The following is a 27,526-nucleotide window of genomic DNA, read 5'->3' as shown; positions in this document are numbered from 1 at the left end:
CGGAATGGAAATGGGAAAACATTACCATAGATTTTATCACTAAATTGCCAAGGACTGCAAGTGGTTTTGATACTATTTGGGTAATAGTTGATCGTCTCACCAAATCAGCACACTTCCTGCCAATAAGAGAAGATGACAAGATGGAGAAGTTAGCACGATTGTATTTGAAGGAAGTCGTCTCCAGACATGGAATACCAATCTCTATTATCTCTGATAGGGATGGCAGATTTATTTCAAGATTCTGGCAGACATTACAGCAAGCATTAGGAACTCGTCTAGACATGAGTACTGCATATCATCCACAAACTAATGGGCAGAGCGAAAGGACGATACAAACGCTTGAAGACATGCTACGAGCATGTGTTATTGATTTCGGAAATAGTTAGGATCGACATCTACCGTTAGCAGAATTTTCCTACAACAACAGCCACCATTCAAGCATTGAGATGGCGTCGTTTGAAGCACTTTATGGTAGAAAGTGCAGGTCTTCGATTTGTTGGAGTGAAGTAAGGGATAGACAGATTACGGGTCTGGAGATAATACAAGAAACTACCGAGAAGATCATCCAAATTCAACAACGGTTGAAAACCGCCCAAAGTCGACAAAAGAGCTACGCCGACATTAAAAGAAAAGATATAGAATTTGAAATTGGAGGGATGGTCATGCTTAAGGTTGCACCTTAGAAAGGCGTTGTTCGATTTGGTAAACGAGGGAAATTAAATCCAAGGTATATTAGATCATTCAAGATTATTGATCGTGTCGGACCAGTAGCTTACCGACTTGAGTTACCTCAACAACTCACGGCTGTACATAACACTTTCCACGTCTCGAATTTGAAGAAATGTTTTACTAAAGAAGATCTCACTATTCTGTTAGACGAAATCCAAATCAACGAAAAACTTCAATTCATCGAAGAACCCGTCGAAATAATGGATCGTGAGGTTAAAAGACTTAAACAAAATAAGATACCAATTGTTAAGGTTCGATGGAATGCTCGTAGAGGACCCGAATTCACCTGGGAATAAGAAGATCAAATGAAGAAGAAATACCCTCACTTATTTCCAGAAGATACGTCAACACCTCCAACTACTTAAAATTTCGGGACGAAATTTATTTAACGGGTAGGTACTGTAGTGACCCGAACTTTTTCATGTTTATATATATTAAATGAAATTGATATTTACATGATTAAGTGTTTCCAACATGTTAAGCAATCAAACTTGTTAAGACTTGATTAATTAAAATAGGTTTCATATAGACAATTGACCACCCGAGTTGACCGGTGATTCACGAACGTTAAAACTTGTAAAAACAATATGATGACATATATATGATTATATATATATTTAACATGATATTATGATAAGTAAGTATCTCATTAGGTATTTTAACAATGAGTTATATACATAAAATTGAGTTTATTGAATTAAGAAACTCGAAACGATATATATAACGATCATCGTTATAACAATGTCTTACTAAATACATATGAATCATATTAAGATATTGATACACTATGTTTAATCATGATAAATGATAAGTAAACATGTCATTAATTGTATTAACAATGAACTACGTATGTAAAAACAAGACTACTAACTTAATGATTTCGAAACGAGACATATATGTAACGATTATCGTTGTAACAACATTTAACTGTATATATATCATACTAAGATATATTAATATATCATAATATCATTATAATGTAATAATTTAACATCTCATTAGATATAATAAACATTGGGTTAACAACATTTAACATGATCGTTAACTTAAAGGTTTCAAATCAACATTTACATGTAACGACTAACGATGACTTAACGACTCAGTTAAAATGTATATACATGTAGTATTTTAATATGTATTCATACACTTTTGAAAGACTTCAAGTCACTTATCAAAATACTTCTACTTAATAAAAATGCTTACAATCACATCCTCGTTCAGTTTCATCAACAATTCTACTCGTATGCACCCGTATTCGTACTCGTACAATACACAGCTTCTAAATGTATGTAATATTGGTATATACACTCCAATTATCAGCTCTTAGCAGCCCATGTGAGTCACCTAACACATGTGGGAACCATCATTTGGCAACTAGAATGAAATATCTCATAAAATTACAAAAATATTAGTAATCATTCATGACTTATTTACATGAAAACAAAATTACATATCCTTTATATCTAATCCATATACCAACGACCAAAAACACCTACAAACACTTTCATTCTTCAATTTTTTTCATCTAATTGATCTCTCTCAAGTTCCATCTTCAAGTTCTAAGTGTTCTTCATAAATTCTACAAGTTCTAGTTTCATAAAATCAAGAATACTTCCAATTTTACTAGCTCACTTCCAATCTTGTAAAGTGATCATACAACCTCAAGAAATCCTTGTTGTTTACAGTAATATATCATTCTAAATCAAGGTAATACTCATATTCAAACTTTGATTCAATTTCTATAACTATAACTATCTTAATTCGAGTGATAATCTTACTTGAACTTGTTTTCGTGTCATGATTCTACTTCAAGAACTTTCAAGTCATCCAAGATCTATTGAAGCTAGATCATTTCTTGTTACTTCCAGTAGGTTTACCTACTAAACTTGAGGTATTAATGATGTTCATAACATCATTTGATTCATACATATAAAACTATCTTATTCGAAGATTTAAACTTGAAATCACTAGAACATAGTTTAGTTAATTCTAAACTTGTTCGCAAACAAAAGTTAATCCTTCTAACTTGACTTTTAAAATAAACTAAACACATTTTCTATATCTATATGATATGCTAACTTAATGATTTAAAACCTGGAAACACGGAAAACACCGTAAAACCGGACATACGCCGTCGTAGTAACACCGCGGGCTGTTTTGGATTTGATAATTAAAAACTATGATATACTTTGATTTAAAAGTTGTTACTCTGGGAAAATGATTTTTCTTATGAACATGAAACTATATCCAAAAATCATGGTTAAACTCAAAGTGGAAGTATGTTTTTCAAAATGGTCATCAAGACGTCTTTCTTTCGACTGAAATGACTACCTCTTACAAAAATGACTTGTAACTTATATTTCTGACTATAAACCTATACTTTTTCTGTTTAGATTCATAAAATAGAGTTCAATATGAAACCATGGCAATTTGATTCACTCAAAACGGATTTAAAACGAAGAAGTTATGGGTAAAACAAGATTGGATATTTTTTTATTGTTGTAGCTACGGGAAATATTGTAACAATTCTATACAAATCATATCCTAGCTAACTTATATTGTATTATACATGTATTCTAATATATTATGTAATCTTGGGATACCATAGACACGTATGCAAATATTTTGACATATCATATCGACCCATGTATATATATTATTTGGAATAACCATAGACACTCTATATGCAGTAATGATGGAGTTAGCTATACATGGTTGAGGTTGATTCCAAAAATATATATACTTTGAGTTGTGATCTAGCCTGAGACGTGTATACACTGAGTCTTGGATTGATTCAAGATAATATATATCAATTTATTTCTGTACATCTAACTGTGGACAACTAGTTGTAGGTTACTAACGAGGACAGCTGACTTAATAAATTTAAAACAGTAAAACGTATTAAAAATGTTGTAAATATAATTTGAACATACTTTGATATATATATGTACATATTTGTTATAGGTTCGTGAATCGACCAATGGCTAAGTCTTACTTCCCGACGAAGTAAAAATCTGTGAAAGTGAGTTATAGTCCCACTTTTAAAATCTAATATTTTGGGATGAGAATACATGCAGTTTTATAAATGTTTTACGAAATAGACACAAGTAATTGAAACTACATTATATGGGTGAATGATCGAAGCCGAATATGCCCTTTTTACTTGGTAACCTAAGAATTAGTAAACCGATCTACTAATTGACGTGAATCCTAAAGATAGATCTATTGGGCCTAACGAACCCCATCCAAAGTACCGGATGCTTTAGTAACCAGGCAGGATACACACAATTTTGGATTTCATTTAGGTTCGGCCCCATATAACGATAAAGTTGCCCCGAACTTGGAGTTTTGGTGTGATATACCCTTGTAAAGTTCTTTTTAACGTTCGATGTAAAATGTTTCATAAACAGAAACACAAAATGACGTACGTTATGAGTGTTATAACTACAGTTTACTTAGAAGAAAGATTTGATCATCTTCAAGAGTTATAGCAGACTGTACCTGGCAAACCCAATACACAAAAAATAGGTCAGTTGGGTTTAACATTTCGGGTCCAATGGGCTTTAAAATTCACTGAATAAGAAATAACGGGGGTCCTAATGAGATCATAAAGTATGGCAAATAAATTAGTGGGGGTCCATTGGGTTTAAGAAATGGGTCCAACCAGTGTTGTAAATCGCCTTGTTTCTCCCCGAGATCTCGTTTTTGAAACGCCAACGAGACGAGATGTCCATCTCCCGAGATTTCTTGGTCAACGGGGTCAAACTTGGTCAAAGCCACGATTTCTCAAATTTTCTCGCTCATTTCTTGAATTTTCTCATAAAATCTCGTAATTTTTCGGATTTTCTCGCTAATTTCTTGAATTGATTTGTATAATCTCATAAAAATGTATATAAATATCCATATATTTATTTATTTGTACATATTTATATTCTAAATACTAAAAAGTCAACGTTCGAGATCTCTCCGAGATTTTTTCGAGATGCCGAGATCTCCTAAAAAATGGTCAAACGAGATCTCCAACCTTGGGTCCAACAGGGTCCATAGTTTGGGTCATCTAATCAATAAGTAAATATCGTCAAAATCAAAATTTCAGATCGTCAAATAAGCAAATCGAGATTCCAGATCTATATCACAACTCCTCAAAAACCCTAAATCGCTTAAATCCCCAAATCGCTAAAATCTTTTTTGATCTTTTTTGTAAGTTCTCGAATTTAAAGGATGAAAGTCATGAAACAAATAACTGAATAAGACACTCTCTTCTGTGAATGATGTAAGCGACACTGAATGGAGTCGAGTTGATTGGCCAAGTTTTGAAGAGAATAGATTTCAGCAGAATATAGTGACAGAGTCAAGTTGCTTGGTCAAACTTCCAGACTGAAATTTGTAAGTATATAATTCACTAAATGTGGAATTATATTTATTAATTTATATATTTATTTGTAATTACGATAAATGTGGAATTATATTTATTAATTTATCTATTTATTTGTAACTAGTTGTGGAGCCCTCGCTTTGCGCCGGGGGCTCCGTTTTGAATGCGAGTTAAAAAAAAAGTCTTGATGTATTTTGTAAAAAAGAATTTTTTTCGACATCTAACATTGAAGGGTTGTTCCTTTTGTGAAAGTTGCTTCTTTTAGCGTTCGGGTTTTATTTTTTAAAAAAAAGTTAGTTGATCTATTTTGTAAAATAGAATGTTTTTGGACATCTTTTGGTAGCATTGAAGGGTTGTTCCTTTTACGAAAGTTGCGTCTTTTATCGTTGGAGGGAAAAAAAAAATTAGCACAGTAGTGGCCTATGTGAGTCCTACTGTTTGAGCGCAGTGTATGTACAAGTCGGTAAAGCGTGGTGAGTGTTATTATTTAGTATTTTTGGTGTTAGTGATGAGGTTAATAATAATTTAGAGTATTTGTATAAAGTGGGGGTTCGATTTGTGTTTTAATAAAAGTAAAGGGGTTAAGTTTGTGGGGTTCGATTTGTATTTTAATAAAAGTAAAGGGGTTAAGTTAGTGAAAATTGAAAAAACGAATAGCATAAAGTGGGGGTTCGATTTGTATTTTAATAAAAGTGAAGGGGTTACGTTTGTGAAAATTGAAAAAACGAATAGTAGTATTCATAAGATTTTGTGTAATAGTTATATTGGTAATTAGTTATTAGTTATTAGGTCTATAGTTGAAGTTGTTTAACATAATGGGTTTTATATATATATACAAGAACAAGAATGGGAAAAAAGTTAGGAACTTGAGACAAATTTATGGTAATTATGTTTTAGTAAAGTAGTAGCTTTGACTCCAAAAGTCAAAATATAAAAGTGTAGAAGCTTGTTTTACAAAATTTGGTGTGGCCTAGTTGGTGTTGCACAAAGATCAATTTTTTGTAAGTCATTGTATAGACTAAAATCTCAAATTGTAGTTTCAAGAAAACAATGTACAATTACATGGCAATAATTTGTGTACTACTAAGTAAGGTTCAATGGATTTTGGTAAGAATTCATTTCGACAGATACCTATGGGATTAAAAGGCCCGCTTTGCAGCTTTAATTATATATAGGTTTGCTTATTTGGACTGTTTCAATCTACTCCTTGGGCCAAAATATAGAGAGTACTACTACAGTAATGATGGTGATTAATAAGAATGCTAGTGAAATAACCTGTGAAATCACGGGTTTGTATGAACAAAATAATTTAATGATATGTTTTAGGTATTAAGTGAATATAAATGCTAAAGTCATTTATTTTAATGACTCGTAGAACCATGTATTCGACTAAGAAAATTGTCGTTGTTTTTACAAGTATATAGAGACATGTATTTTCACATACGTATGTAACGTTATTAATCTCGTAAATAGAATTCATATTTGAATATTAATAATATCATAATTATAAGTATAAGTATTATAATAAAAATAAATAATAATACGGAGTAATAAAGTTTGCTCAAAGTTGAGTATTTATTTATATTTTTAATAATAATTATTAGTAATAATAAATATTTTTTAAAATTTTTTTAAAAATTTAAAATATAATTATTACTATATAAAGTTGTACAATATACTTTAAATTTTGTAAATGTGTTCACTGAATGTTCTGTAGAAGATTGTATAATTTATTTTAAAGTTTGTAAATATGGTCATGTGGTTGTTTTATCATAAGGTTGTACATAATGTTTAAAATATTGTACATATGGTCATGATATGTTTTACCATAAGATTGTACATAATGTTTCAAATATTGTACATACAGTCATAGGGGTGTTTTATTTTATTTCCATAATAATCGTATTTTTTTTTTGTATGTTTTTATGACATTATCGTGTTTTTAATATTTAATTAATTAAGTATTTTTAATAGAATTAATATATAAAATATTAATGACATCATCATTTATGAAATTAAAATGTAATTAGCTAAAAGATGATATCATCATTTTAGAGGTTTATTAGACTATATAGATAGATAACAATTAAAAAATTTAAAACTTCTTATCCACTCATGAAACCTACATCTAAAAAGTCTCCACACCTTTTCACCTTCAATACCAACCCCACCGCTACTTTCTACAGTCACTGCCTAGTCCTCCACCATTCCAGAGCCGCCCTCCACCATTCCACCGCCGCTGCCACTTTCTACAGCCACCTCCATCGCCACCACTCTGCTATTTCCAGCTACGGCACAACCAATTTCTAGCCACCACCAACAAACCGCTGCTAGGTGGTCTACAATTTATTTGGCACAGTGTACAATATTTACAGCACAATGTACACTTCTTTAAGCACAAAAACAAAAGTGGTGGTGCTGGTTGGTGATGGTTAGGTGGTATAAAACCTTTTTCGGAACATTGTACAATATTTACATCATAATGTACACTTCTTTAAGCACAATGTATTTAAGTTTAATATATAAACCAAGTTATTTGGGGGTTGCGGGTGAAAAAGCCGTAGGAGAGAAAAAAAAGGGAGAGTGTGATGACCCGTCCAAATCCATTTGGATGAATACATCATTCATCGATTTCATAGTGAGGTACTGACCTCTATATGATACATTTTGTAAACATTGCATTCTTTTGAAAAGGCACACCATAAATGAATATATAAATCCAAGGTTTTCGACGTCTGATGATTTCTACGTATAGACAATCACCGTATATAATAGTTTTTAACAATACATCCGTTGACGATACAGTCAAATAAGATACATGGTGATGATTTTGTGAATGCAAAGTTTTCTCGAATAAAGCATGTATGACTCCATGCACATAGCTTGTATAACGTATAAGCAAACAGCGGAAGACTTCTCGGAACCTGAGAATAAACATGCTTAAAAGTGTCAACACAAAGGTTGGTGAGTTCATAGTTTTAATGTTGCGCATAATCTGTATATAAAGGTGGATCACAAGATTTCAGTTGTTTCATCCAGAAACGTTTATCAAAATATTCTACGAAATTGAGCACCCTGGTAACTAAACTTTAATGTTATAATAAGTACCCCTGTTTTAACATACATGCAACCAACATGTACAATACACGCAATCCAACGTGTACTAACCTCAAATAGCATACGTCTGTTTTATAGTTCAGGCTAGGGTTTCTATACCTGGAACAGACGGGGATGTCAAGCCCTATAGATCCATATACAACTACTCGCGCCCACCAGTTCTTATAACTGGAAGTTACTAGTTACCAAAGCTAAGGGATTTTCGGTTCAAACTCAGTGTAGAATTTAGTATGTACTTGTATCCATTGCGTTTAAAATAAAGTGCATGTAATCTCAGCCCAAAAATATAGATTGCAAAGGCAATTAAAAAGGGAGCAAATGAAACTCACGTATCAATATTGTGGTTCAATATTGTAGGAAAAGTGTGCAGACGCAACGGAAATGATAAATTCAAGGTTGACCTTTGATTCACGATCATAACCCGCAAGCAATACCCATAACCTCCTTAGCTATAACCCATAATTTCCTTAGCTCTATCCCGCTCGAAAAACTCGTTTTGAAATAATTCACTCATGACCTCGTCGTAATATTTTATGTAAATAATACTAATACTAATACTACTAGTAATAAGATTAATAATAATAATAGTCTTAATAATAATCTTATTAATAATAATAATATAAATATAGATATAGTTGTCGAGAGAGATAGAATGGATAAGTGTGTGTGTTATCGATCGATCGACGTTCATATATATAGTTAGAAAATAATATTATAATAATAAAAGGAATCAAACGTTTTTAATTATAATAATATAATAATATAATAAAGTAATAAAATAATAATATAATAATAAAATTGAGTCGAATTTTAAAAGTCGTATTTTTAAAATACTTCAGGGGTATTTTATGTAACTTATAATTAATAATTTCAATCATGTCGTTTTTATGTGAATAGTAAATGAATTAATTTCGTTTCATTTACTATTCAATGAATAGTAAATGAATTAATTTAAATTCAACTATTTAAGCTGCACGTTGTTATATGTTGTGCTTTACAAATTGTATATTTTTAATTTAACTTCGTTTCTTTAAAAAAAATACAAAAATTATATCATAAAAATAAAACGATTATATACGTAAAATTTTTAATTTGAAATTGCATCATTCAATAATAAATTTTTATCATTTCGTATATAAATATTATAAGATTTAGTTTTCTAGAACTAATATATTGAAAATTATTTTATTAAGAGGTTATAATAATAGAAAATCATTATATCATAAAACGTCTTCATTTAAGAAAGTAAAATCATATATAAATCATGACGGGTTCGAGTTTTAAATTATAGGTTGTTCGTGAATCGTAGGGTAAAGTCCAATGGTTAATTAAATGTATGAAAAACATTTTAATGCAACATATCAATTTGCTTATCTTGCCGGAGTTATCAGAGTTTAATTTGACCGAAATTTCCGGGTCTTGACAGAGAGAGAGAAAACCATGATAGTTTTTATGTTCAAATAATGATGTGATAAGAGTGATTAGTGATGTGTACTATTGATTGATTGATATTGTACTATTTTGCTGGCTCACGGTTTGATAAAAAAATAGGTCCATGATATAGGCCTTTTAGGTTATAATTAGTTAATAAATAGTTTATAACCCGCGATTACGCGGGATTTTGAAATAAGATAACACTAATGGTTAGAGATGTAAATGAATTGTATTAGAATGAGAAGTCAATGTTAACTTGAATGGTAGATAAATATAGTGGGCTATATTTCTACAATTCGATAATGTTGTAAAAGTACTCGTACAATGATAAAATTACTATATTAGACGAAGAACAAATAAATAGTGTTTTTGATGTGCAAAACGTGGTATATGAATTGTTGTATGAAATAGTATGGAAAAATACCGATTAAAGATTGCTACACACTAGCGGGCAGTGTACCCGATCGTGTAGTAGTATAGTAAATGGTAAAATTCGTGTATCGTTCCAAGGACAATATCTAAGTCAAATTAGGATTATAAACTAAATTATGATTAACTAAAAGAATTACAAGTACAAGATATATTTTGGTTTGCCCTTTTACGATGGGCGAATCAAGTGATGAATAAGATTAAAAGACAATGTTTTTGGTATTTTAAGTTTATGAAAGTAAAAGATAGTTTTGATATCAAATTAAGGAAATATGCTCATCTAGACTTTTTACCCTTAATGTTGAATGTTATTTAGGATTAAGATCGGATTGATTGGTTATGCACGAGAACTAATTAATTGGTTTACCAAGAGTAGTCTTGCGCAAACACTCAAACGGGATTACACGACGCAAGTGATGTTCTTGTCATCTAAGACCTCCTATTTGTAATCAACTAATTCAACTAGTTTGAAGACTTGAAGAATGATCAAGTCAAATGTGTGTTGTACATGATCCACTCCTATATCAACTAATGGTTTAACTTAGTTCATTCCCTTGGTCCGGTTAAATGCTCAATTCACCCAACCCAAGTAATTAACTAAGTGATATAATAAGATCCCTATAAACGTCACTTGATAAGGCAAATCACTAACACATGTTAATTAATGGAACTAGGTAGTTGAAAGTGTGTATAACATATTCTAAGGAATTGGTCATTCTCCTAAACAATTACACATACTAATTAAGCTATTCCAAAGTATCTATAAGAGTCGTTCTTACATTCTTATGTAAATTAACCATTTGAACTCAACTTATCCCTTTTGGTAAAAGACGGATAAACACATGTCACTAGGTGTAAATCAATACATTAACTTAATAAGATGATGTTTCTTAATCAAATGAACATATCAACTAGTTGAATTGAAAGGATTAAACTTAACAAGAATGGTTCTTGTATTCAAACTTCAAACTATAGTGCATAATAACAATCAATAAATAGTTAACATTCAACATTTCGGTTATTTATCTAGATGAACATAAAATGGACTAGCCAACAATCATGCTTGAAAACTTAAACAAAGCAGTAACAAAGATAGAATTCATTGTAATACAAGATTGACCTTTTTTAGGAGTAATCTTGGATGAAGCTCTTGAATGATCCTTGATTCTTCAATGATTTAAGTGCATAGATGCACTTTGATAAGCCTAAGAATTAATTTGATTCGTATGTTTTAGTCACAAAACAGAAAGGAAACTGGTACCCCTTGAAATGAAGCTGAACATGGAATTAAATAGGCTGAACAGTAGTTGGAAAGTGGGGTGCGCCAAGCGCACCAAAGAGAGTGCGCTGCACGCACAGTTCACCTACTACACATTTGCTTTACAGCTCGACATCGCACGTTCAAATCTGCTTTACTGGTAAAAGTGCGCGGAGGGGTGCGCTGAGCGCACAGTAGTGCGCGGCGCGCACTGTGCTTGGCGCACTTTGGTTTCGACCAAGAAATCTTCTGATCAAAATATGGCATTGTGCGCTGAGCGCACCTCACTGTTCTTGGATTTCTGGTCTTGGTTTCGATCTCTGAGCAGTATCATCCATTTTCTTAAATGTTTCTTCAAGTTTACAATGATTTTAGACTAGATTACAATAATATAAAATATAAACGGAAATACAATGTATTCGTACGAAATGAACATCAATAGGACTCGATATTGCGACCAAAGATATATCTAATTTGAGCAATATCAAATCCCCCCATACTTAACTCTTGCTTGTCCTCAAGCAAGTCTTGTTCTAATCATTCGTATACAAAACAATAATATAAATGAATCTCAAACATAATTTGAAGTACTCAATACATTAGTCACACGAAGCACGCAAAACACACACATTATTATAGAACACAAACTCACGCTTTTATGAACACAAACTCACGCTTTTATGAACACATGTTTACACAATTTGGAATACACACTCGTTAAGGTACACACACACTATATGAAACACACGCACACATTTAGATTTGTTCGGGAGAGACGAACTTTGGTGAAAGTTCTTTACAAATTTGGATCCTTAGGGAAAATTGGATCTTTGAGAAAACGTTTTAAGATTTTGAAAATGTCAATGCTAGTTTTTAAACTAGACACGTTTTCCGGTTTTAACCTCAAATTCCGGTTGAGGGTAACTGAAAACCGAAGTCTCAGTCGGCGATTAGCAAGCTATTCGCCCCCATGATTGTAGTATCATGGAACTCTTAATTGGGCGCCCCCTGACGCGATATAAATATCGGTCTTTCATGACAATTTGTATAATTTAGATACAGGGTTAAAACTGCGAAGACTGAGCTATCGCGTGGGACAGATCCTGCTCCAGCTTATATACCATAATCAGTTTTACACTGGACAACTCCTTGGATTTACCCTACCAAGTTTATTTTTGGGTTTGAAAGTTCAAGACTTTCCCTTCCACTTTACCTTTATATCGTGATATGATATTGGTATGAAATGATATAGTTTAGGAAGTTTGCTATATTAAGTAAGGCAACATTCGGAAGACTTTACTTCCTTCAAGGATGGACTAGATGCATCCTTTCCGTTTAGTGACTTTTATTTCTTTTATTTTCAAGCCAGAAGTACTTTAATCGTTTTAACTTTACAAAATTTTGTGATAATAATTCAAAAAGATTAGTAAAATCCCCTACACTTGGCTTTTTCGCTAATACTTTTAGTTCAAAAATTTAAAATTTTTCATAAAATGCGATAATAAGCCAAGTTGCATTGCATATCCATTGCATATCCGAGAGAATTACCCCTCCCCCCACACTTAAGATTAAGTAAGGCCCTCATTACTTAAAATCAGAAATAATTTAAAAATTCACGAGGGCATTAGCGTGAAAAGAGTTCGAAAAACCTTGGCATAAAGCCAGAGATCGTGAAATGTAGGTGAGCGATGGCGCTGAACTTAATGCCAGCATAAGAACATCGTTCATTCCTTGATCTCTATCATAAATTTCAAATTGATTGTACTTCGCTGAACTTAATGCCAGCATCACTAAACCTTAACAATAAGAAACAAACAAACACACAAATGAAATAGATAAAAGTGGTGTATTCAACACAACCACCACAAACGTTAATTCTACAACATAAATAGTCTAATTATTACAAACCATTGTTTTAAAATATAAAAAACCGTTCTGAAAATTACCAAAGTGTTACCAAATGTTACCAAATAGGGCACATGAGCCCTCTAATTGTCACCAAAGAAGTTACCAAAAGGCCAGCCGAAGTAGGTGCCCGAACCATCATTCCTAGGTCTTCCATGCGGGTATTGCTCCTCAAAGCGTCTTTGTGCATCTTGCATGGACGTTTGTTCGTCATATAATGGAAGACTAGGAATTCGGTTTGGGGTATGGTAATAGGTCGGTTGTTGATAGGAGGTAGCATAATATTCTTGTGGGTTTTGCATATATAAACCAACATTATGGCGAAGCCAATCGCCCCTATAATTCCCCCACCTATTGGACATACCTTACTGCCCTATTATGCTCACGCTGCTCTTCATGATATTGGTTGAACTGTTGCCTTTGTTGCTCATATTGCTCATCCCTGTGTTGATAACCTACCCTCATGTCATGAAAATCAGAAATAACTTCCTCCAACTCTTCTTCCCTTGACCTTTGTGTCCGCCTACGCCTTCGCCTTTGAAATTTTGGTAACTCTTCTTCAGTTTCAGGTTCTTCCATGTGAACCTCTTCCTCCGCATCATCTCTTCCAACACCGCTACCACCCGCTTCATGATCATGTGCACGGGGCTGTGCGTTTACCCTCAGAACAAATGGAATAAGCCTTTGATGATTATTATATTCCAAAAATTCTGCATTCAAATAATAATTTTTGTTCAAAGGCTTCATTGTTGTATTGTTTGGAATTAACCGAGATAAATCGACACCAAAATGCCTAGCAATCTGGGTGATGTATTGTCCATCAACAATCGGGTTCAACCCTCTTTCTCCCCTTGAATTATCATGATAACTTTCCAACGTAGATGGAATGTCGACACTGCTTTTGTTGTAGATTTTGTCTACAAGAAAAACATCGAGACGTGTTACTTTATTGGTGCCAGTTTTCTTGCATTGAAAGTACATGCAAGTAGCCGATGAATCATTATTTTATCTTTATCGGTTATATCAGTAAACTTGCTTCGGCTAGCGGAAAATTGGGAGTTGCTCATATCGTTCCAAAACGGGCGTGGATCATAAGAATCTTCATAGTACTCGGATGACCGCAAATAAGCATTGAGTTGGTCATCATCAAGTTCGGCATATAGCCCAAAAATTCGTGCAAGCTCAATTTGGCTAAGTGCCCGATCGACCCCACCTAAACGAAATCTCATAAAGTTTTGACTTGTCGGATCCATAATTAGATCAAAACGTAAAGACGCTATGAACTCTTTGCATAACTGTGGGTTATTAATCTGCCTGTTAAAACCTGGTGTTGTACCTCTAGCATTCTAGCCACTCTATCATACTCCCGTGCTTCCACCAATGGAGCCGGGTTAAAATACCACGTTGCATCTCATGATTTTTCTGCCACCCAATTATAAGCACTTGTGTAATTCGGATGGTCTCGGACATAGGCTAACCAAAGCCTTGGGTCATTTTGATCCGGTGATTGTTGTCGTTCTTCTGGTGAAGAATGTCGTTCATCCGATGAAGAATGTAGTTCTTCAGATGAGTGCTCTTATTCTTCATGATACCGGTGTGAAGGCTCTTTTTCCTGTTGATTTCTCCTTGTCCTAAAGTTGTACTGCATACATAAAACATACACCAAAACAAAAGAGGCGCATAGAAAATAGTATGCGTTAGTGTGAGCTCAATCATAAATCAAGTATATGTTCAAAAATACATATAGCACATAATTATGTTAATCATTCATGTAAACATTTTTTTAAAAGATCCATGATTAACATAGTTAGTGTAGCGTTTTAGAAATCAAATTTGAACATGAACCTCATATCATTCTCATCCCTTTAACAAAACTATCTCATTAGACACAAAGTGATGGAAACTTAACAATTTTCAAGTATTTATATCAATTAAGAACCAAAACATGATAGATTTCCAAAACATGAACAACCATATCCTGCTCAATTGTGATACATACTTATGAAGTACACAAAATATCTCAAAACAATCACAAACACTTAGCTAGGAACCAAATTCAACCAAATTTAAAGCCAAAATTCGGATTTAAAGTCTACATAAATCCTAGAATCATGAATATACCCTAAAAACATAATGGAATATGATTTCAAGGCATACAAGTCAATTATAACAACCTAAAGCATGTTAAAATAATATCAATTCAAGAAAACCCACATAAATTTCTTAAACAATCCGAAAAATTAAGCATGAAATCGAAGTATTGGAAAAAAAATTAAGTGGAATCATATGAACATACCCTAGGCATCTTGAATTAGGCTTTGATTTGAGAAGATTTTGTTAAAATTGGGAGGATTGAAGTTAGGGCTTAGAGTGTTTTAGTGAAAGAGAGAAATTGGATTTGCAATTTTGGGTAAGGAATGAGTGTAAAACGAATGTGTGGTGTTAAAGAGGTGATAAAACAGTGGACCCCACTAAAAATTTAAACAGATTTGAGCTAAACGGGAGGGTGCGTTGAGCGCACCATTAAAAGTGCGCGGCGCGCACTCATGATCCTAACTTGAAAACCTTCTGACCAATTTTCTGTTGAGTGCGCTGAGCGCATGGAAAATAGGTGCGCGGCGCGCACCTTGTGTTATTCATGTTTTTCCGCTTTTTATCAGTTCAGTAAGGTTGGTAACAGATTGGTGAACGTAATGGTATTCAACAAAAATTAAAAATCACTCAAAATCATATAAATCACACAAAAACCTATTTCTAACATTTGTGAAGGTTTTAAAACGAGTCGCTTCACCCAACTCTCCCCCAAACTTTAGGTAGCTTTGGGGTTGAAAACGAGTTTTACCGCATCTTCAATGTTCCTGGGTCCATCAACATATAGTTTGACCATGTGTCCGTTTACTTTAAAAACATCACCCTTCGCATTCCTTAATTCCACCGTTCCATACGGAAAAACCTTGTTAACAACAAATGGTCCCATCCATCGGGACTTGAGTTTTCCAAGGAAAAGTTTAAATCGTGAGTTGAATAACAAAACACGATCACCTTCTTTAAATTATTTCGGGTTCTTAAGATGGTTATCGTGCCAAACTTTGGTCTTTTCCTTGTATATGAGTGAGTTTTCATAGGCGTTATGTCTCAACTCATCCAAGTCATTAAGTTGGTTCAAACGAAGGTTTCCCGCTTCTTCAAGATTGAGATTACACGTCTTAAGAGCCCAATGTGATTTGTGCTCTATCTCCAAAGGGAGATGACATGCCTTCCCATAGACTAGACGGTAAGGTGTGGTTCCAATAGGAGTTTTGTAGGCGGTTCTAAATGCCCACAAAGCATCGTCAAGGTTTGTTGACCACACCTTAGGATTGGATCCAACCGTTTTCTCAAGAATCCTTTTAAGTGCCCGATTCGTATTTTCAACTTGCGCACTTGTTTGTGGGTGATAAGATGTAGAAATTTTATGGGTTACCCCATATCGTTTCAACACCTTTTCTAATTGGGTGTTGCAAAAATGGGTACCACGATCACTAATTAAAGCTTTCGGGGTACCGAATCGGGCAAAAAGCTCTCTAAGAAAATTTATGACAACTCGTGCATCGTTAGTTGGGAGAGCCTTTGCTTCTGCCCATTTTGACACGTAGTCAATGGCAACGAGTATGTATTGGTTGGAATTGGATTTTGGAAATTGTCCCATGAAATCAATGCCCCAAATATCGAACACCTCACAAACTTGGATTATGTTTTGAGGCATTTCGTCTTTTTGACTAATCTTTCCTGCCCTTTGGCAAGAATCACATGATTTACATATTTGGTGGGCATCCTTGAAGATGGTAGACCAATAAAAACTGGCCTCATAGACTTTTCTCCCCGTGATTTGGGGTCCGAAATGTCCACCAGTGGGACCAAGATGACATTGGAGAAGAATTTGATTGCATTCTTCCCTGGAGACACAACGACGGATTATCCCATCGGGACATCGCCTAAATAGATAAGGGTCTTCCCAAAAATAGTATTTTAAGTCACTAAAGAATTTCTTCCTTTTCTGATGTGACCAACCGGTTTCTAGGTACCCCCCAACAATGTAATTGGCGAAATCAACATACCATGGGTCTTCCACTTTCTCTACTCGCATGAGGTATTCATCGGGAAAATCATCTTTAATACTCAATTCATGGAGTACTTCAAGATTGGGATTTTCAAGTCTAGAAAGATGGTCAGCCGCGAGATTTTCGGCACCTTTCTTGTCCCGAATCTCGATATCAAATTCTTGCAATAGCAAGACCCATCTTAGCAATCGAGGTTTTGCATCCGGTTTAGAGAAAAGGTATTTCAATGCCGAATGATCGGTGAAGACAATTGTCTTTGCTAGGACAAGATAAGATCAGAATTTGTCAAAAGAAAATACGATAGCAAGGAGCTCTTTTTCTGTTGTTGTGTAGTTCAATTGGGCTCCTTGTAAAGTCTTGCTTGCATAATAAATGGGTTGAAAACGTTTCTCAACCCGTTGGTTCAAAACTGAACCAACTGCAAAATTCGATGTATCGTACATTAGCTCGAATGGTAATGACCAATTTGGAGCTATAATTATTGGTGCGTTAACAAGTTTTTGTTTCAAAATGTTGAATGCCTTAGTGCATTCACTTGTGAAAACAAAGGGTGCATCTTTTTCAAGAAGTTTATTCAATGGCATTGCAATTTTTGAAAAATCTTTAATAAATCGCCGGTAAAACCCGGCATGCCCAAGAAAACTTCTCACACCCTTCACATTTGAAGGAGGTGGAAGGTTGGCAATGACGTCAACCTTTGCTGGATCCACCTGAATACCAACACTTGAGATTTTGTGCCCCAAGATAATGCCTTCTTTAACCATAAAGTGGCATTTCTCCCAGTTTAGCACTAAGTTCGATTTCTCACACCTTATTAGCATTTTCTCCAAATTTAGAAGGCATGAATCGAAAGTGTCACCGAAGACTGAAAAGTCATCCATGAACACTTCCATGCATTCTTCAATCATATCATGGAAAATGGCCATCATGCACCTTTGGAATGTTGCGGGAGCATTACATAGACCAAAGGGCATTCGGCTGTATGAAAAGGTGCCATAGGGACACGTGAAGGTAGTCTTTTCTTGATCCTCGGGGGAGATGGGAATTTGAAAGTACCCCAAAAAACCATCTAGGAAATAATAAAAGCTATTTCCCGCTAATCTCTCTAACATTTGATCAATGAATGGTAGCGGAAAATGGTCTTTTCTAGTGGCATCGTTTAACTTACGGTAATCAATACAAATTCGCCACCTCGTTACAGTTCCTGTAGCAATAAGCTCATCCTTATCATTTGTGGTAACAGTTATACCACCCTTTTTAGGAACACAATGGACCGGGCTTATCCACGGACTGTCTGAGATTGGGTAGATTAGACCTGCATCTAGCAATTTAATGATTTCCTTTTTGACAACATCTTGCATATGAGGATTTAGCCTCCTTTGTCGTTGCACCACCGGTTTGGAATTTTCTTCCATTAAGATCTTGTGAGTGCAATAAGAAGGACTAATTCCTTTTATATCATGGATTTTCCATGCAATAGCTGGTTTGTGGGCCTGTAACAAGGAAACAAGACGTTCTTTTTCATGTTTAGAAAGAAGTGAGGAAATAATTACCGGAAGCTTCGAATCCTCCTGAAGGAAAGCGTACTCAAGATGATCAGGGAGCGGCTTAAGCTCCAAAATTGGAGGTTCCTCAATTGAGGGCTTACTCCGGTACTCGCTATCCTTATTCAGTTGTTCTAACTCCTTCTCAGTTGGTTCATACCCATTTGCCATCAATGTAGCCATCACATCCATTTCTTCTTCAGGAAATTCTTCATCTCCACTTTCCAAATCGTATGTACCTGTTTCACCCGATTCGGGAGATTCCTGCAAGAACTCATAATGCGAATCTATGCTTTGCATAAAATAACAAGTATCATCTGAAGATTCGGGATATTTTAATGACTTGTCAATTACAAAAGTCGCACTAGCTTCACCAATTCTAAGGGTCAACTGCTGATCATAAACATCAATGACACATCTAGCAGTATTTAAAAATGGCCGACCCAAAATAATTGGTATTCTGTCATCAACTTTCATGTCTAAAACCACAAAGTCTGTCGAAAAAATCAGATTTCTGGTCTTAACTAACATATTCTCTATGATTCCTCGAGGGAATTTTATAGAGCGATCATCTAGTTGAATAGCCATTCGTGTGGTTTTGAGTTCCCCAGGGGCTAATTTAAGGTAAATCGAATAGGGAACTAAATTGATACTAGCCCCCAAATCGGCTAATGCCCTCATACAATCAAGGTCACCCATTAAACGAGGAATAGTGAAACAACCCGGATCTTGAAGCTTTTAGGGAAGTGTGTTGGACACCAGCGCTGAACATCTAGCATTCTAAAGTGACTGATGAAACGCTTTCCATCTTCTTTCGGTTGGTGAACATGTCCTTTAAGAATCGAGCATATTTAGGCATACCTGCAATAACATCAATAAAAGGTAAATTTATGTTAACTTTCTTGATGAGCTCCATGAATCTTGACTTTTCTTCCTCGAGCTTCTCCAATCTTTGTTTTCTTGGAAATGGGAACGGTGGTTAATACGCTTTAACAACCGGTTTGACTCGCACCGTGTCTTCTTGACTTTCCATGTGCTCATTGTCAACACCTTCAACCACATTTTCCGACTCCTTCTCTATCTCCGGTTCATTCACACTACTTGGTTCATTCTCTTTCGTTAATGGAACACGAAAGTCAGAGACTTCTAGCATCCTTGGTGGATCATATGTTACCCCACTTCGGGTGGTGATAGCCTTTGCTTGCTCGTTTCGGGGGTTAGATTGCGTGTTGCTTGGCAATTCCCCCAGTTTTCTTTCGCTTAACAATTTAGCAAGATTACTCATCTGTTGTTCCAATACTTGAATGGAAGATTGTTGGTTTCTAAATTGTTACTCATTCTTCTCATTCGTTTGGCTTATATTGGTGACAAGTTGAGTTTGTGATGCAATTAACTTCTCCAACAAACTCTCCATGTTTGACTTTTTCTCTTCATGTTGGGGTTTTTGATAAAAACCCGGAGTTTGTTGTTGGAACCCACTACTTGACCCTTGTTGGAAATTGGAATTTTGACCTTGAGGGTTGTAAGGGTTATTGAAGTTTCGGTTAAATTGGGCTCGTCCTTGAAATTGATTATTGTTCCTTTGGCTTATGAAAGCCACTTCTTCTTTCTGGGCCATCGTTAAACCTGCATCACAATCTTTTCCTAAATGTAAACCACCACAGTATTCACACCCTAACTTCATTCCATGAATTTCCTTGGTGATCTTTTCCATGTTTCGAGCAACACCATCTATCTTCACGCTAAGAGAACCAATGTCATCATAAGTTCCGGCGCTTGAGACTTGAGCATGACGGGTCATGGGTCTTTTTTGATGCCATTCATGAGAATATTCGGCTTGCTTTTTGATTATCTCATAAGCGTCTTGCTCAGTTTTGTCCATGAGTGAACCTCCTGCCGCTTGATCAATGGAAATTCGGGTTGCAACATCACAACCCTTGTAGAAGATTTGAACCTTTTGAAAGGTATCCAAACCGTGGTTTGGAAAACCTCTTAACATCTTAGAAAATCGGTTCCATGCTTCATACAAGGTTTCCAACGGCTTTTGACAAAATTGTGCTATTTCTTGTTGGAGTCTTGCGGACTTGGAAGCCGGAAAGAATTTTTTTAGAAATTTTTCTAACATTCCATCCCAAGTGTCAATTGTACTCTCGGGCAAAGAATCTAACCAACTTCGTGCTTCCCCGTGGAGTGTCCAAGGGAAAAGTTTTAAAAATATGGCTTGATCGGTGTCCGCTTGAAGCTTGAATAGAAGACATATCTCTTGAAAAAGACGAATATGCTCATTAGGATCTTCATTTGGTCCCCCACCAAATTGGCATTTGCTGTTTATCATCTGGAGAATAGGTCCTTTGATTTCAGACCTTGCCTCACCTGTGAGCGGAGTAATTGCGCTTCCCTAACCGGTTCGGGTGGCCCTCATTTTGGCTGGCGTCGATGGTTTTGGAATTTCATCCGCCATTTCAAAAATTGGTGGATCAATGGGTTCTCCTTTTAAATAACGTGACTTGGTTGTACTTGATGATTCTGAATAAAAACTTTCTTGCTTTGACGAAGATTCAAAAACTTCAAGTACTTCTTTCGGTATTCTTCCAAGCTTTCTGTATGGTTCTGTAAGTGGTGTAAGTAGCGGAGAATCTGAATTTCGGGTATGTGGCATATGCAACCTAAAATCTGTCAATCACACAACTAACAAAACTATTAAACGCACCGATTCTATAATTTTAAAAATCAAAGACTATTAATAATTTAAAAGAATTAAGAAACTACTTAATCACAAATTAGTTAATAATTCTATTTTGACACAAAACTGTCCCCGGCAGCGGCGCCAAAAACTTGATGTGCAAAACGTGGTATATAAATTGTTGTATGAAATAGTATGGAAAAATACCGATTAAAGATTGCTACACACTAGCGGGCAGTGTACTCGATCGTGTAGTAGTATAGTAAATGGTAAAATTCGTGTATCGTTCCAAGGACAATATCTAAGTCAAATTAGGATTATAAACTAAATTATGATTAACTAAAAGAATTACAAGTACAAGATATCTTTTGGTTTGCCCTTTTACGATGGGCGAATCAAGTGATGAATAAGATTAAAAGACAATGTTTTTGGTATTCTAAGTTTATGAAAGTAAAAGATAGTTTTGATATCAAATTAAGGAAATATGCTCATCTAGACTTTTTACCCTTAATGTTGAATGTTATTTAGGATTAAGATCGGATTGCTTGGTTATGCACGAGAACTAATTAATTGGTTTACCAAGAGTAGTCTTGCGCAAACACTCAAACGGAATTACACGACGCAAGTGATGTTTTTGTCATCTAAGACCTCCTATTTGTAATCAACTAATTCAACTAGTTTGAAGACTTGAAGAATGATTAAGTCAATGGTGTGTTGTACATGATCCACTCCTATATCAACTAATGGTTTAACTTAGTTCATTTCCTTGGTCCGGTTAAATGCTCAATTCACCCAACCCAAGTAATTAACTAAGTGATATAATAAGATCCCTATAAACGTCACTAGATAGGGCAAATCACTAACACATGTTAATTAATGGAACTAGGTAGTTGAAAGTGTGTATAACATATTCTAAGGAATTGACCATTCTCCTAAACAATTACACATACTAATTAAGCTATTCCAAAGTATCTACGAGAGTCGTTCTTACATTCTTATGTAAATTAACCATTTGAACTCAACTTATCCCTTTCGGTAAAAGACGGATAAACACGTCACTAGGTGTAAATCAATACACTAACTTAACAAGATGATGTTTCTTAATCAAATGAACATATCAACTAGTTGAATCGAAAGGATTAAACTTAACAAGAATTGTTCTTGTATTCAAACATCAAACTATCGTGCATAATAACAATCAATCAATAGTTAACATTCAACATTTCGGTTATTTATCTAGATGAACATAAAATGGACTAGCCAACAATCATGCTTGAAAACTTAAACAAAACAGTAACAAAGATAGAATTCATTGTAATACAAGATTGACCTTTTTTAGGAGTAATCTTGGATGAAGCTCTTGAATGATCCTTGATTCTTCAATGATTTAAGTGCATAGATGCACTTTGATAAGCCCAAGAATTACTTTGATTCGTATGTTTTAGTCACAGAACAGAAAGGAAACTGGTACCCCTTGAAATGAAGCTGGACATGGAATTAAATAGACTAAACAGTAGCTGGAAAGTGGGGTGCGCCAAGCGCATCAAAGAGAGTGCGCTGCGCGCACAGTTCACCTACTACACATTTGCTACGTTCAAATCTGCTTTACTGGTAAAAGTGCGCGGAGGGGTGCGTTGAGCGCAAAGTAGTGCGCGGCGCGCACTGTGCTTGGCGCACTTTGGTTTCGTCCAAGAAATCTTCTGATCAAAATATGGCATTGTGCGCTGCGCGCACCCTTAGTGGTGCGCTGAGCGCACCTCACTGTTCTTAGATTTCTGGTCTTGGTTTTGATCTCTGAGCAGTATCATCCATTTTCTTAAATGTTTCTTCAAGTTTACAATGATTTTAGACTAGATTACAATAATATAAAATACAAACAGAAATACAATGTATTCGTACGAAATGAACATCAATAGGACTTAGGGATGGCAAAATGACCCGTACTCGACGGGGAAACCCGAAACCCGTTATAATTGGGCCGGGTCTGACCCGAGTCCGCCGGGTCATGGACCGGGTATGGGGATGGTTACAAAAATATTTTCGGGTTCGGGTTCGGGTATGGTTATGGATACAAATCCGTTTACCCGACCCGTATACCTGACCCGCATACCCGTATACCCGGCCCGAAGAATTTTAATAATAATTTGTATCTAAAATTTTAGTATTAGTATTATATTGTTAATGTATGAAAGATTTATCTTATTTGTTTTGAAAACGAGTATATTTTTATTCAATATAATCATATACAACAAGTTTTCGAGATGTGATATTTTATATACTTTGTGTATTTGAGTATTTTATAAACTTTTCAATCAACTTTTTGTATGTGATATTTTATGATACTTTAAACATGAAGTAGTTAAGTTATTTTTCGGTATTTTGATTTGGTAATGTGAAGGCCCGGAAATTTTCGACCAAATTTAAACTTAATCTTTATATGATTCCGACACGATAAGCAAAGTCTGTAATGTTGAGTCTCGAAAGTTTTGAACTATTTCATATATCTATTTAACCCTTGACTAATCCCGAAGATTCACGAACAAGTGTTGTAAATATATATAAATATATATATATATATATATATATATATATATATATATATATATATATATATATATATATATATATATATATATATATATATATATATATATATATATATCTAAATAAATATAAATGAGGGTATTGAAAATAATAAAATATAAATGAATCATCAGAACTAAAATGTAAAAATAATAAATAAAACAATTAAGATCTATTAGGATAAATATATACATAAATATATATATATATATATATATATATATATATATATATATATATATATATATATATATATATATATATATATATATATATATATATATATATATATATATATATATATATATATTTATAACTATTATATTGTAAAATATATGAAATATATAAATATTAAATATTCAATAAATATTATCATATCATATATAATATAATTATTACATAATTAATAAATTAAATGTAATTACAAATTGAATTATAGTTGTTATATTATTATTACATTCATTATTATTATTAAATTCAATATTAGTACTATAAATATTAATAAAGATTATAATATGAAATTTGATACATTGATTGTTATAGTATCATTATTACTAATGTTATTGTTATCATTACTAATATCATTACTAATATAACTAATAGTGAAATTATAATTTTAGTTATTGTGATTAATATCAGTATTATCAATATTATTGAAATCATAAATTATTATTATTATCATTATTATAGTTACTAGAAAATAACACAATTTAATATTATTAATATCATTTTTATGATTAGTAATAATATTATTATTATACTTGTATTATTATTAGTTAAAATATTAAGGGTATTATTATTATCCTATTTATTAAAAGATTAACTATAATATATAAATATAAATATATAAATATAAATATATAAATATAAATATATAAATATAAAAGGAATACAAATAAATATATAAATACAGATATATAAATACTGAAATATAATCATATATGCAAAAATACATACACATATACGAATTACAGTATATACATATAAGCAAATATAGGTATACAGATATACAATTATACAGATACGGTATATATTAAATTAAATACAGATAAATTATTTACTTATGCAGTCTGTATCACATCGCTATCCTGCTGTTTAATTTGTCCACTTAATTGATGTAAAAGTCGATCTTAATTCAGAAAGCAGACGAAATCAGTTAGCCATCTATTTTCAGTTTATTTTTTTATATTTTTTTATGTCCTTGAGGTTGAATTTATTCGATAACTTATCTGTACTTAACAAGCAAATTGTTCAGTGATAATTGATAAAAATCATTCATTCTTTTTATCATCAATATCATTTATCAATTACAAATATCTGCATTGTGAAAATTAATCAGAATTTCATAAAAACTGCAAGTCATACCTCTGTTTCTTCATATATTTTTTTTAACTTCGAATTCGAAAATAATTTCAAAAATTAATATTGCAGTCTTGTTAGGATTATTTCACTCAAACTATCTACAAAATTTGAGGTTCCAATTCATGTTATCGATCGAGAATTTTCGAGTCAAAGTTTTGGTTTCTAAAAGTCAACCGTTGTTCTTCATTAAAATTTGAATTCATTTTTATGATTTCAGTTAAATTAAAGGTTCAGAGAGTTTCTAATAATGATTCTAAACCTTTTCCATTTGGAAATCGTGGTCTGAAACACTCTTAAAAATCGAGTTAATGTTTGAGTTGTTCATGTTCTTCACGAAGACAGCAGCCTGTATTTTTTTTTATTCGTTGTGTTTAAGTTACACAATATAAATCATTACAGATAGTTTACAATAAAGTCTCAAGAATTAGATAAAACTTTAATTCGTATTTTATCTATGGATTGGGTCTCCTGGTCGATCACTGTTTTAAAGAAGAGGGAAGAAAGGAAAACAGAAGAGTGAGTTTAAATAAATTAGAATCTGGGTAAAGGCAGATGATACGTGACAGACGGATGGTTGGGTACTTGTTGGGTTAGCGAGGGGTCTCGAGTTCAATCCTAGGCTGGCACATTTTATTTTACAAAGCTTTTAAGGCAGTCTCTTTATTTATTATTATTATTATTATTATTATTATTATTATTATTATTATTATTAGGATTGTGATTGTGATTGTTATTATTATTGTTATTATTATTATAATACTTATAATATAATAATCATTATTGTTAATATTATTTATTAGTATAACTATTATTATTACCATTACTATTATTATGATTATTATTATTGTTATTATTACACTTATCATTATTGTTATTGTTAGAGATTATTATAATTATTACTAAAAGTATCATTATTTTAAGACTATTATTATTGCTATTAATATTTTTATTAGTATTGTTATTATTAAATTTATTATCCTGACTATCATTTTTACTAAAATTATTATTTTGATATCACTAAAACTATCATTATTATTGTTATCAGTATTATCTATATCATTATTAGTAATAATTATAATTATGAATATGAAAATGAAAGTTTTAATGATGTTATTAAAGTTATAAGCATAAAAATAAAGATTATAAATATATATAAATATATATTTACTACACATAACCTAACTATATTAATATTCTTATATATAAAATGAAAATATATCTATAATGAAACTTATTAATATGATAATATATATATAAATTACATCACTAATAATAATATATATACATTTGTTCGATTACAATTACGTGTGTTAATATATATACAAATGATATAGGTTCGTGAATCCAAGGCCAACCCTGCATTGTTCAATTTCGTCGTATGAATATTTTTACTACAAAATATTGGATAGTGAGTTTCATTTACTCCCTTTTTATATATATTTTTGGGACTGAGAATAAATGCGCTGCTTTTATAAATGCTTTACGAAATAGACACAAGTGATCGAAACTACATTCTATGGTTGGATTATCGAACCGAATATGCCCCTTTTTAGGTTGGTAGCCTAAGAATTGGTGTTTATTATAATTGACACCAATTGACGCGAATCCTAAAAATAGATCTATTTGGCCTAACAAGCCTCATCCGGGTTACGGATGCTTTAGTACTTCGATTTATCATGTCCGATGAGAGTCCCAGAATGATGGGGATATTCTATATGCATCCTGTTAAGGTCGGTTACCAGGTGTTCACCATATGAATGAATTTTAATTCGCGGGTTACGCGTGACAATATATGAAATCTTGTGGTCTATTAAAATGATGAAAATGATTGATTATGATAAACTAATGAACTCACCAACCTTTTGGTTGACACTTGAAAGCATGTTTATTCTCAGGCATGAAAGAAATCTTCCGCTGTGCATTTGCTCATTTTAGAGATATTACTTGAAGTCATTCATGACATATTTCAAAAGACGTTGCATTCGAGTCGTTGAGTTCATCAAGATT

Source organism: Rutidosis leptorrhynchoides, chromosome 2 (genome assembly GCF_046630445.1).
Source record: "Rutidosis leptorrhynchoides isolate AG116_Rl617_1_P2 chromosome 2, CSIRO_AGI_Rlap_v1, whole genome shotgun sequence".
NCBI classification, from domain to species: Eukaryota; Viridiplantae; Streptophyta; class Magnoliopsida; order Asterales; family Asteraceae; genus Rutidosis; species Rutidosis leptorrhynchoides.
Note: the sequence above shows the minus strand (reverse complement) of the source record.